Source organism: Chlamydotis macqueenii, chromosome 10 (assembly GCF_036417535.1).
Source record: "Chlamydotis macqueenii isolate bChlMac1 chromosome 10, bChlMac1.mat, whole genome shotgun sequence".
Lineage (NCBI taxonomy): Eukaryota > Metazoa > Chordata > Aves > Otidiformes > Otididae > Chlamydotis > Chlamydotis macqueenii.
Genome location: NC_141565.1, coordinates 9,018,480 through 9,032,646, shown reverse-complemented (window position 1 = coordinate 9,032,646; position 14,167 = coordinate 9,018,480). Strand labels below are relative to the sequence as shown.

At 39.1% G+C, this 14,167-nt stretch overlaps 1 protein-coding gene across 1 annotated transcript in view; it reads left to right on the top strand.

Moving 5' to 3' along the window:
• The window catches only part of ERC2 (ELKS/RAB6-interacting/CAST family member 2), a 474,334-nt gene extending 460,530 nt beyond the window's left edge, over nucleotides 1-13,804 (top strand). The window contains exon 17 of the mRNA XM_086755571.1: nucleotides 13,744-13,804. The gene's annotated coding sequence lies outside the window, so the exon portion shown is untranslated. The remainder of the gene's footprint in view (nucleotides 1-13,743) is intronic.
• Nucleotides 13,805-14,167: the final 363 nt, after the last annotated feature.

Genomic DNA, 14,167 nt, shown 5'->3' with positions numbered 1-14,167 from the left:
ATGCTGTGGCTGTGTCTCTTCCTGGGCTTGTAAAATGATCAGTCGTCAGCACCAAGAAAACAGGGTAAGCCTATTTATTTCCATACTAAATATGTAGATGTAGTTTTGCTGATAATGCCAGCTTTATCTGTCCATGTGGAAATGCTGAAAGTAGATACATCATTTAATAACAAATTTGTGTAAACTTTCAAGAGTACTGAATTCAGATCTCCAGATTTGCTTTTCTTTAATTCTGGTTTCCCAGGGGATACACATTTGCAAGGGGATTACTTTCCATCTTAGAAACGGACATAACAGAAATCTTGGGAACATGTTTAAACCTTCAGTTTGTTAAAATCTTGCAGGATTGTCTGACCTTATAAGATTTTCATGACCAATAGTCAAATCCTGTGAGAACAGCTTTCTGAGGAAGCAATAACACTAGTCTCCCCCACCTCAGCAGTAAAACAGGCTTGTAAAAGAAAACACTGCAAAACTGGCATGACCATACCCCCATTCTTCCCGAGTTCTGCTCCTAGGCATGGTCTTTGGCACATATTTTTTCTTGCTAAGGGTAGCGTAATTTACATGTCTGGCTTTCCATAAGTAGTGAAAACACTTTTTATATATAAAAGTCCAGGTGGTTTCATAACCATATCATACATTCCTTTTCTCCCAAGGTGACATAAATAGCCATTTATCCACAGTATTTCAGAGACACAGAATCAAGGTGGTCAGTTAAGTGCAGTATGTTCCTGCTGGTGCCTTGCCGGATTTCTGATGTATTCCTATTTATGCAGTGGGCCAAGTTCTGCCAGCAGATGGGTCTCTGAGTGTTTGCTGCCTGGGAATACTTTGACATAGCTCCACTGAAATAATTTGAAAGACTCTGTCTTCCCTGGGCTTTGGATGGATCCTTTTAGTGTCTTTCATCTGTGAAGCGAAAGCACTCAGTAAAGTAGGGGGAATGTTACCTGCATTTTATAAAAGGATATTGTTTATGAACAGAATACTCCGCCATGGCCTTGTGCCCATTGTGTGAGATGACTGCTTTCTAGCCTCTCCTGTCAATACTCGAAGTCTTTCCCTCCCTCCGAGCTGTAACTCTTCTTGCTCCAGAGCAGATTCTCCAACTTGCTCCCTTTGCCTTGCCTCTGCACGAGGAAGGCGGCTGCATCTCCTTCCCTGGGGTGTTCTTTCACGAGCAATGGTTGCTGGGCTGTGTAGGCAATGGCTGATGGTGCAGAGCTCTGCCAAGGGTGGGAGAGTAGCTCTGGCTGGTACAGATTCTCGCCACCAGCTCTGAACCTGGCAGACGGCATCCTGAGGTCTGTATCGATGCCACAGGATTCAGCCTGGTGCTGCATTGCTCTGCTGTTTGCCGGAGCTTGTTACAGACCTGGTGCCAGAATGAGGACCACAAGCATCTCCCGTGTGTGCCCCACAGCTGCATCAAGAAAAGCAGCCTGCAAAGCTTAATATGTTTTCTCCCACTCCCTCTCTCCCTACCCCCATGACAGATTTTTCTCTGCACTGAGACAACTGGTATCTCAAAACTCTCCCTTTTGTCTTTAGGCTGATGGGTTTGGAAGGGCCCCCTACCAGGTTAGAGCACAAGGTTGCTGTTGGAGTACCTGAGTTGACACGCAGTGGTTGGCTTTTTCAGCTGCTCTCAGCTGGGAGTGGATTAGAGCTCTGCTCCCAGCTGCGCCCAGCTGACGTGCCGGGCTGGGAAGGACGCGCACCACCGCTGTCTGTGCTGCCGGGGAAGCACTGCCGGGCAGGAGCACAGTGAGGGTTACGGCACTCAACAGCATTCCCAGGAAAATGTTTTGAATATTGGAGGAATGGGGCAGGGAATCTCTGCCACCTGCACAGCTGGTGGCAGCTGCAGAGCGCTCAAAACTGCCCACGTGTCCCGGATGCAGTCACCAGAGTTTCTGCAAGGACATGGCACAGAGGAACTGGAAAAGCTGTCAAGAAATCTGTAGCAACGCTAAAATCAGAGAAACATAGGCAACCTGCTGTGGGCTAGTACTGTTTCAACACTCCTTGCCCTCTCAACCCCTTGCTTACATGATATTGCTAGCATTCGTAAAGCAAATGAAACACACAGTGTGTGTGTATAGAGGGAGAGCGCTGGGATATGTGTTGTGTGGTACTGCAGAAAGATCTTGTTGGCATCATTATCAGATTTTCGGGCAGTGAAGGTGTTTTCATTTAGCACAAAATTAGTTTATATTTTGTGTGTGTTTTCAGAGAGGTAAGATGAGAGTAGGGAATACTGAATAATAATTTGTAAATCTACAGTTTCTTATTGGTTCGTGTCTGTGGCATTTTTATGTGATTTAAATATACAGTTCGCTAATCTTAGCTTCTTCCCTTCTATGTTTAGCCAAAGTGAACTGTTAAAGAATGTGAAATATATTATTTTATTGGCACTGACTGACAACTGAGTCAGTGAACCTTTTTGCACTTACAAGTAAAATTGGATTCTAACTTTCAAAAATTTATGACAATTGCTCCTTCTTGTGGCTTGAATGTTGACATATAATTAATTTAGGATTTCTTCTTGAGATTTCCTGTCTAGGTTTGTACCTGTCACAAAAATATCCTTGGAAGTTTATCTAACAGCTGGAACACCAAGAGAGTCGATTGAAATTTAGCAAAGAGATTTACTGGGGCCAACAGGAAGTGCTCAGAGCAGGATGGCATAAATAGGCAAAAAGAGCCCTTTTTTTTTCCAGCTGCTTTAAAGGGTCCCAGTACAGGTTGATAATGGCATAATCCTGAAAATGCTGACACTGTGTCAGCCAGCAACACCAGTACAGAAAAGGACTCCACAAGCATGGATTGGCACAATGTGGAATTGTGCACAGAATGGAAATGTGTCGGTTGCCTTCCCTCAATTCCAGCTGCCCTGCAGGTTTCTGCTTATTCTTTTGAGAAAGCGGATCTATTTCATGGGAATTTCCCATTAAATGATTTTGAAATCTGTTTTGCTCCTCTGCAGGATTGAAGGAATTCTGAAAATTCAAAATCTAGGTTGCAGTGACTTAGTGACAGTACTGGGGGACTGGGCAGTAAAATGGCAGATGAAATTTCCTTTAGATAAATGTAAATTGAAGCATATGGGGCAATAGCAACCCTAACACTATATACGAAATGTCAGGATGTAAATTAGCGTTAGTCTTCAGGATGGAGCCTGGCGGATGCATTCCCCGGAAGGGTAGGGCAGGCTCTGTTTCCTTCTGCATAGGGATAGTGGAAGGATGTGAGTTGTTCTTGATCTGCACTTCAAATTTTGTGGATCTTGACTTTCTTGTAATGTAGTTTCAGTGGAAAAGATTTTTTTAAGTACCAGTTCTGTTGCTACTCCTTCTAAAATTAATGGAGTAGCGAAGAAAGTTTGGTCTGCCATCATTGTTCTTGTTTTCCAATTTGTTTTTATGGGTTAAGTTCTTTTTCCTCAGTGGGTTTGACACATTTGTGCAAGCACCACAAGAGTATCTCCTGGTTTTGTTTTGCTGTTTTTAATTAGCAAATTGTTAACCTGAAAAATGCTTTTGTGAATTACTCTTCTTGTGTTTTATCTTGTTCCAACCAAGACAACTGCAATATGCAGGTAAAGTAGATGGCGATGATATCACATGATTTCCAGCTATAGTCCAATACCACCACTCAGCAATGAGTTGGTCAGAGATTGGCAACAGAGACTGAGAGAGTGGTAAGAGCATTACTGCAGAGAATGGCATAAAAAGAGTGGGGCGAAATAAAACTTAAGCAAGCAGAAAAATAGAGGAAAAAATAGAGAAGGTGTCTGCACATTTGGAATGGGAGATTGAGGTGGGGGGGGGAAATGGGCATTGGGAAATAGGTGTTCTCTAGAAAAAAAATATTGTTCAATGTAAGTTGTGATTAATGTTGGCTTGTAGTGATTATTTTGGCTCATAAATTTACTAGTCTTGTATTGCTAAACACGGTTTAATTGCAATGTACCAAATTTTTATAAATGCATCAAGTAGAAAATATTGCTCTTGTAATTTTACATTATTTCATTATGAAGTTCATATTTTTAGTTGCATATGTTTACCTGTCATTTGACACTTGCACGGAAGATCTGAGTATCTCCTTTGGAAATCTTGCAGTCTAAGCCTCTGATCTCGCTAGCTCCTACACACTTGCATGCTTTTGACTTCATAAATGGGTAAAAAGATGATGTTTGGGGAGTGGCAGCAGCAAGATTTTGCTTAAACAAGTTTCTTATTGCTATTTTATTATTTTCTTTTATGCAATCGTGATTATTATTGGTATACTTATAGCTGTGAGTCTTCAATCTGCATAGCAAATTGTATGCATGTCTTTAGTAAAAGGATAGCCTGTAAGGTCCCTTCCAGGATAGACTCTTAAGCGTTGTCTTAATGTTAGGTGCACATTTCCATCTCACTTAGAGTGAAAAATAAAACATATACGCTTACCAGAACTCGTCCCTATGTCTTCCCTATCATGCACTGAGAAATGCGTGGGCAGACCCATAATTGTGGAGAAGCTCATAATATTGGGGCCTAAAGTATAAAAATTATTGCATAATTAGACCACACAAGTTAGATTTCAAAATGCTGCATGTTGTTTGGATGGGTATTTAAAAAATAAGTAGCTGTCGAGCATGTATGGTCATGTTCACACTGCCACACACAGTCATTGTAATGCTTTAGCAGTTTGAGAAGTTTTAAGTGGATCCAGCATTGGTCTTACTTCAAATAGACCAAACCTACTAACACTTTCCTTAGCTATATCTTTTTCTTCTTGACGTTAAAAGGTGCAACTGTAAATATCACACTTCACTTTTGTAAGTAGGTTCGTAACATGAACCATGTAAAATAAAAAAAATATTTAGGACCATTTGGAGGGGACGAATATGAAAGTATATCTTGTTTACTGTAAAAGAGGGTTTTCATATATAACAAAACTCAGAGCTATCCTTTGGTATATTGATTTCTTTTATATTATTAGTAATATAATAAGCATACCTCACAATGCCCTCCACAGCGCAATTAGTATTTAAATATCACTGATAGGATAACTTCAAAGAGTACAGGGCTATTAACTAGCAGAACAAACTAACAAAATGGCTTTTTAATGGTTTACCTAAATTACGAAGTACAGATAGGGACATACAGCTGTTGGTACAAATATTCAGCTCCACATAGCAATACTCTGAAGCTCATTAGCTTATTTTCAGCTTCAGAAGATAAGCAATCTAATGTGATTGGAAAGCAGACACAAGCCATTAGATGCATCTTTATTAATTTGCTTATTATTTGGTTAAGAAAAAGATAATCCCAGCAAACTTCTGCCAATTTACTGGAGTCATCTGCCCTAAGGACACCATGCTGTGCCCAGCACTTCCAAGAAGACTTGTCCTCTCTAGCCAAGAATCTAGCCTTTTCCTAAGGGAAGAAATAGGCCCACACATGAAGTACCTCAAACCTGCACTCAGCCCTCACCACCTCTATTCCTCCCAACTCCATCCAGCCTTTGGGTACTTCAAAAGAAGGAGTACCGCCCTAGTATGCCTGCTCGTTGGCTGGAATGCTTTTGGATTAAACTTCCTCACCACAACCACCAAATTTATTAGTATTTACTCTGGTGCAACATCTAGTAACCAATATGCTTCTAACAACAGAGTGTGGTGACAGCCGCAGTAACTAGAGTTTTCCAAGCACAACAGCCAGCCAATTTTAGCTGTTAAATATTGACTGACGCTAGTAGGATGCATGAGGTGAAAACCAAGTCATACTCTCTAAAACCAGACAAATATGTATGAGATTTTAAGAATTTCCTTCTAGTCCCAAACTATCAGCAAATCTAAAAAGATGACAGAAAAAATAAGTCCTACAAATTCTAGAAATTCCCCTCATCCAGAGAAATGCCACAGCTATGACCTTGCTTGGCTCAGGCGAACTCTTAAGAACAGAAAAGAAATACTCCTTCATCACTAGTGGCCAAAGAAAGTGCTTTGCCTTTGACATCATTTTTGTCCCTCCAAAAGGAGTGGCCGGTCGTTTCCGTGGATCAGCAAGTTGGAATGTACTGATCCCTCAGCGGCGCTGCCAGGAGCAGTGAGCTGGGTGCACCCAAAGGGTGCCTACGCCTGAGCAAAAACCCTCTTACCTCACCCATGAATAAACAGGGGAGGGCACCATGGAAATGCGTGCGGACAGAAAGAGCAAAAGATTGGCAGCTCCTTCCTTGCTTCAGTTATGACCTGTCCTTATCGTTCTCTGCATATTCAACCTCTTAACATAAGCTGTGGCTCATTTGGGAGTGAAGGCAGTGGCAACACGTAACAGGCTTGAGAGAGACAAATGTTTCTGACGCACAAGTGTTCAGCCAGCTCATCGTTTTCTCCGTATCTACAAACTGGTAACTGCTGGCAGTGATAAATCTGCAGGGATTTACAAAGTGTGGGACCACAATGCAGTTTTGAAAGGCAAACAGACCCTTCAGAGCTCCATTACATCCATAATATCTCCTTTTGTTAATTTAATTTGTCTTTCTTGTCCATTTCACAATCCAGTTTTTAAAATCTGAATTAAATGTATCTTTTATCTTAAAGAAATTTTAAAAGTAAGAGCAGTGGGGAGTGTTGATTTAAATAAGTGGATGCTCATAAGAGAAACTTATACCAGTTGAGATTTCAGTGGGTTTGGTTTTTTTCTGTTTTCATTTTGCAATGAATTTCTAGAAAAAAAAAAAGATTCTCTATCCAGTTTAAGATAAAACAGCATCTTGAGGTTTCCTTTTTTTTTAATTAAACAAAACATGCAGCAAGTTGCAATTAAATTTCAGTTAACAAAATGCAAAAATACACCGAATCTCCATCTGCCAAAAATAAATAGTTTGAAAAGTAATTTCACATCTCTGACAATGACGACTGTGTTTATGACATATTTCTCGTGCCATATTCCGCTCTCCTATCACTGCCAGCTTGCGTCCAGTATTTAGAAGTAAAACAGAAACACATTGAACTTGCTGAACTAGATGTTGCCACACTGCAGCTCTAATGGGCTTAGTGACCACAACCTACGGGGGCCAGAATGTGTCAACAGCAAAAGGGCCAACCTCAATCACTGTCTGTGCTTTTACAAAGTTGTTACATGTTTAATTCTTTGCAGCTTAGTCCTCCTGCTGTTTTGGCTGCTCAAAACCAAGGCTCATATATTGCAGCAGCCTTCTCTACCTCATATAATGCCACAAAGGTCTCAGCAGGAGACCTTTCAGTGGAGCAGACAAGCCACAGGCTAGGGCAAACAGGGCATCACAACTTCCTAATAAGATGACTTATTAGACTGGGGGCTTGACACAGCTTTTATTTAACCACTTCTTTTCCCAGCTGCCAGAAACACAAACTGTCTGCCTGGAGCACAGCAAGCAGGATGCCGGTTTGCAGCAAGCGCCGCCACATGCGTTCAATCCAGTTTATATGTAGAGCACGATTTCTGGTGCCATCTTCATCACCACACCAATACAAGAATTTTGCCCTTAATGTTGCATTTCCAGCCACATGATTTTTCATTATATTAACTTAGTGCTTTCCCACTGGATTGCTCACTGCCAATCGAGGACTTTGAGTGGGCTTGTGGAGGGCCGGCAGCGAGCGGGTTAAAGGACTGAGAAGGCAGGAGCAGTTTCCTGCCTGCACTTGCAATGGCCTAAGGCAGTGCCTGCTGTTCAGGAGTTAGAGAGTGCCTTGCCTTGTCCCAGGTGGCAGACAGGCAAACCATGTTATTAAGAAGCAGAGATCGCGAAACCTTGATCTTCAAAAAAGGCCCCTAATTAGTCCCTAGCATGAGAATAAATGGCATTCCACATCAGCAAGGATGAAAAAGGCTCCTTCAAATTTCATTAAGTAATCTCTGCTATTGACAGATTTTAGGATCATATTGGGAACTCTTGTTGTTTGAACAACTTTACCCAAGAACTCTTCTTTATTTATCACTTCTGTTTGATTTAAATAAGAAAAAAAAAAAGTCTTAACAGTCTTACATGCTGCATCTTAAGGAAGTCATAAATGTCTTGACAAAGAGCTCCATGCAGTACGCTGCTGAGTCACTGCTGCCTCCGTGAGCGGCTCTTGGGCCCGCTGGAGTAGATGGAAATTCTCCCGTCATCTTCAGTCCACTCCAGCTCAGCCCATCGAAGAGTACTAGTCTGAAGCCATCCTTAACATTTCCCATAACCCTCTTCTTAATTAATTGTGAAAGTGACAGATTGAAGAATATGTGCTGAGTTTTCTCATATTTCTGAAGAGCTTTGATTTGGACTAGACTTGTTTTATGAAAAGAAAAAGTTTTTTTTTAAAAAAAATCTGTCTTTCAACTCATATACCACTTGTCAAATTTTGATTTATACACATTCCCAGAAGAAAAGGCATCCTTGTCCAAATAATCTCAAAGTTCATAAGCTTCATATAATTTCATCATATAATTGTACAGTAGTTTTCAAGGACTCTTCCTCTCTGGAGGGCTTGGATCCATTCGATTTTATTCATCCCAATGGTATCTGCTTTTATCCCTAACTCAGATTAACAGTTCTGGCATTACAGCAATATGGAAAGTTCATCATATTCATGCAGTGATTGTACCACTAGCTGCAGATCCTTCTGAAGTTTACTGTATAATGAATTTTAAACATAAATAGCAGAAAATGGGATAAATAATTTCTTTGCCAGAATTGGAACAAAGTTAATTTTGTCTTTATAAATAACTTTTTATACTGATATTTCTTGTGAACCTTTCAATATTTAATTAAATCACATAGTTTCTGGATCTTGCTTTTAAAGTATATTTTACTCATGTATTTACCATTTCTAAGCTTTATTGTAAGTAACTATAAATCATTGAAAAAGTAAAAAAAGAAAAATGGTACAATGTAGCTAAGAAGATATTTTCTAGCCTCTAAGAAATACGCTTCCGAGTTGCTTATTCAAAATCAAGAGTTATCATTATGAGGGATATTTCCTGTTATTATAAAAGAGAGATTTGTTATTAGGATTTTGTAAACTAGGTTTAAGCTATTGATTTTCTGAAAGGATTAGTACATTAAGAGTAGGGCAGGACACCTTTGCCTGGGTACACCTGAATGGTGTCAGACAGTTGCAGATCTCCCAGGTAACATTTCCTTAAGTGGAGTTTTTAAGAATGACTAAAATTTGTTCTCCTCCAAGCAGTGTGTTTACTTTCTGTGTTCAGTGTTCTCCAGATAATCTGCAGTGCCGCACTTACCATCCGAATCGAGAAACTTCCTTTAGCGTTACTTTAACCTGTGGGCTTTATTGATTTGAGATGTAAGAAATTGTATGCCAAAGCTTTGGTTATTTTAACTAGTTCTAAACAAGAGAGACTAACATCAGTTTTGACAACAAACAAAACCAGGTTTTGTTCTATCGGTTATGTTTAAAAGATTCCAATTTCAAACCAAACACAACTTGTGGTTATTCTGTCAGATATTTATATAGCCACTGGGGCGCCATAGTTATGCACCGCATACATCATTGTATTTTTAAAATGTACTTAATGAACATTTTTTCTTTTCTGGTAACTACTTCATTGCCTTAAATGAATGCATTCCAATAGAATTTGTAACAAATGAGCACTTTGTGTTTGCATTAATGCCAAACACGTTTAACAAATTTTTAACAAGGAACGCTGGCAAAAAGCCAAACTCCTAGAGGGACACCGAAGGAATGCTATAAATTTAAACTAGATTTTACCTTTTCACTCAGCTCAACAAGTGTCTTAGGTGTCTTTGGCATCTCAGCATTGAAAGTTTTCTGCGTAGTTTGGATACAACTTAATGACTTCATTATTTCTCCTCTTGACCCTCCTCGCTAGAGATTTTCACATCGATATAACAGGCTTTAACAGGATACTGTATTATTTGGAAAGTGAGAGGTGAGTTTTCATTCTTGCCAGGAGGAAGTAGCAAGAACAGTATTTATTGTTGGGACTGTAATGACAGAGAAGTTCAAATAGCACATACCATGCCATTTTCATATGCTATGTTAAGGGAACTACATAGTGGTGAGCACTCCAGCGGATCTGTGCTACCTAATATTGCTTCTTGTGCTGAGCTGCAAATATCTGGACTGTGATCGTGTTTGCAACTGCTCTTCAGGGGCAGGTGAAAAGCAGCCCACAGTGCTCCCACTGGTCCGAGCCCTGGGCTTGCACAGAAGCCACAAACAGATTTTTTTTGGCTGAATCCAACATCTGGGGGGATTCTGCAGTTGTTAAGTTATGCCCACATGGTACATGTCATTACAGACCTCGGGAACCACCTAGTCTGTAATACATGTTGGTATTAAAAGTGTTACAAGTAGCTCCACAAACCACATGCTTGCTCTTTACTTGTAACTTAATACATTAATTTAATTTTTACTATGTTATTTCAGTTTTAATCAAATGCAGGAACTGAAAAATAATAATACTTAGCACTCATCCAAGACTATTAGGGCACACTACAAACATTAAGCCTTGCAAATTCCTGTGAGGAGCCTGATGTCGTCCCTGCTATAGCAAAGAGCAAGTTAGGCACAGAAAAATGACATGACTTTTTCCTTAATCACACCATAAGCTAGTGGCAGGGACAGAATTCAGAACAGCGCCATGCCAGGGCTTTGTCTTAGTTAATTGTGTCATTCCTTTCATGGTTAGGGCAGACAAAAGTAAAAACTAAGAATGCTTTTTATTTTTTCTTCATGTCATTTAGATTTTGTTGTTGCGAGAGGCACAGTTGAGTTCCAGGAGGTCACTTGACAAAGGCTTTGTGAGTTATAGACTTATTTTTTAAATCCTACTTTTCAGTCTAGTTACTTGTTTCCAGAAAATGAAATACTGTCCCATCGTTTGTTGGTACTCTGAGCGCAGTAATGATAAATGTGTCTAGAGGAGGAAACTGAGGAATTCATCCTGACAGCTTTTTAAAAGATGTCACATTATAATGCAGATGCCTTGTCGTAGATTAAGGAGCAGAAATAACCCTAACAGGTTTTCATTAATGATATCCTTCTCTACTCACATTTGGTCAGATACCAATTCCCTGCAATAAAGTGGCTATTCCCTCTCCTTCTGACTCACTAATTACCATATCAGTTGTTGGCCTTTTATGTAGGTACCATGTGTAACAGGTTAGAAGAGGGCAATTTAAGCCTATGTGAATGGGTATCTGTTTTTGTACCTGGGTGCTTGTTGCAAACATTTGGAAAGCATATGGAGCATAATGGACATTAACCCAGATGTCAAAAATAGCCTGCATTTTACTACTGTTATTAAACAGTTTCCCCTTTAACCCCTTTGTGTTTACCCACCCTCTCCAGCTTGTTTCTGCAAATCACTGCTGAGAGGAAAGGATTGGAGGTAAAAAAGTAGTAATCAGGCAGGTGTCTTTCTTTATCCAAAGGAAAAACAATCTGAACAAATATTTGTGGGCTACTACACTTTTATATCGTCACATCCTTCTGCTCTTTTCATTGACTGGTATCTAATGGAGTGTCAGAGGTGCCAAACTCATAAGATATTAATTTCAGCAGGAGCACTGCTGAATCTCAGGCCCAATGTTACCAAATTTTATTTCTGTTTTAGAGGTTCAGTGACCTATACCAAGTACAGCATTGAAGAAACAAATATAAATTTAATTTACTCAACCTGAGTTGGTATTTGACAGCAATATCCTTTTATATATTTATTTGACTTACTTGAGAAATACTTTGCATTTCCTACCTGTGGAGAACAAGTTTTTGCTATGCTTCCATACATACGTGGTTTCCTGATGAATGGGTGGGGTTTATTTGGCAGTTTCATTCTACATTAAAACCCCAATGAAAATTTGGGGAGCAAGCTGGCAAGACGTTGTATTTTGTGATTTGTTGCTGTTCCTCAGATTGGACACTTTATTCTGGGTTCTTATTTTTAAGAGTGTAAATGACTGTTAATTGCAAGGGAACTTCAGCTTGTAAAATATCAAGTATCTTGAAGATTTGCTGTGATTATGTTTTAGCAAACCTGTTTAAAAAAAATAGACATTTTTGTGCTACAGTTTCTGGAATGTACTCTTTCCATTAATTTATATGGGTGCTTCCTATGCCTATATATCTCTTTGAATGATGATTTAGAAATACTCAGCACACAAAAGAATGGAAGCTATGCACAGTTCACAAAACGTAATGCATGCTCTGACTTACAGTTTTCATAAAAAGTTTGCAAAGATTTTATGTGCCAGAACTAGTAACATGATCTACTTTAGGAACTCCCTGGCTTTCCAGCTCTGCAGAAGTAATTTTTTCTCCATTCAAGGGCCAGATCCAAAACCTGTTAAAATCAGTGGGAACCTTTCCACATTTCAGTGGGCTTTGGATTAGTCCCTAAGTGTTTTAACCAGAAGAATTGTACCAACCTCCCATTGGAAAAGTAAAACTATTCATCTAAGTTTGTATTATATAAACCATTATACGTACTTGCCACACAGACATGAACCTGAAAATAGGGATTTAAAATCATTTGCAAGTTTATTCTGTAAACAGTGTTTCACTTTACTGACAGCATAATTACTCTGCTGAATATTAGCTTCTGGAATTTAAAGGAACATTTTAGTCAACTAGTTCTATCTACAAAAGATAACAATTTTTCAGCTGTGTACAAAAGTGTGAGCATTCTACGGCAATTTCATTTTAATAAAATTGGATATTTTGGAAACTTCTAAGGTTACGTAAATGCAAGGTCAAAAATGGAGAATCCCATACATAATGCATTTCCATTTTTCTAGAAACAAAGTCAGTAGATAAATGAACAACTGCCCTGTAAAGGAATCATTTAATTCCTCCCACTCCTCTGATATCCAGATAATGTAAGACATTCACTGCTCTCTGTTCAAGAATACTGTGCCATTTTCTTGCAACAGAACTAGTGTAACAATAAAAATCATTCAGGCCTCGCTCTGTAGGCACTAACAGTCAGACATGGGGCCTCATCCAAAGCCCGTGGAAAGCAGGAAGACTCTTCCCTCTGACTGACTGGGGCTTAGGCCATTTACCTCTCATAGTCCCCTGGGTTTCAGCAATGCCAGGCAAGCCATGAAGAGCAAGTCATTGCTTAGTGACTGCATGGCTGAAAAAACTCATAACAGATTCTTATATGTTTTAACTTTTATAAACCTGAGGTTCTTGTATCCATAAAACCCTTCTCCTCCACTGTTTTGTAAATTAAAGTGGACTTAAAGTGCTTAAAATATAACAATAAAATGTTGCTTTCAGTACCTTCAGTTACAGAGAGTTGCTAGAGGTATTACATATTCCCACCTGCCATGGAACTGAGTGGAAATAAATGGATGATTCCTTTCATTTTCAAATAAAAATGTTTTGTTTTACTAATAGCATTTCCACTTCAAAGCTACTGCACCTATAGATATGAGCAGAAAACACACAGTTTACAGAATCACAAGCAGAATAGAATTTCACATCTTTGGGATTTGAAATCTTTCCCATTTAGGGGGAATCTTGTCCTAAATATCAGCTGTTAAAATTAATTGCTACCTTATGAACATAGTAAGTGTCACAAATCAAATTTAAATCCTCACTTAATCTGTAGTCCCTAGGAAAGCAATATATCCACTGATGTCTATGGGAAGCTTGATGAGATGAAAACTAGGATGTTTTGTATGCTTCAATCATGTTACTAATTGGAATATTTTGTTCCCTTGTTATAGTTGTCAGAGGAACTAGTGAAAGAGGAAGATAAAAAATGTAGCACTGGAAGGTAACGATGATAATCTATTGCATTGGATCTCCAAACATGACCGTGATATCCTGGAGAAGATCACAGATGCAGAAAATGAATGTCAAGGTTGATATCTGATGAAATACTGCATTAATTGGCATTTTCTCCATTATTTTTTTGTAGTCTACTATGAAATTAGATACTTCAGAAAATAATGAAGGAGACTCAAGCAGAAATTAGAAGAGCTTCATTTCTGTCTTTAGTGAGTCTTGCAAGTTACTCTGTTTTCACAAAGAAACCATCTGTTCAGAATATTATTGTTTATTGAAGTTCAACAGGTTATTTAACTAATTTTTGGTAAATTGATATTGATTTCAGTAAGTAATTCAGATTCTCTTAGGTGTGGTATCTGC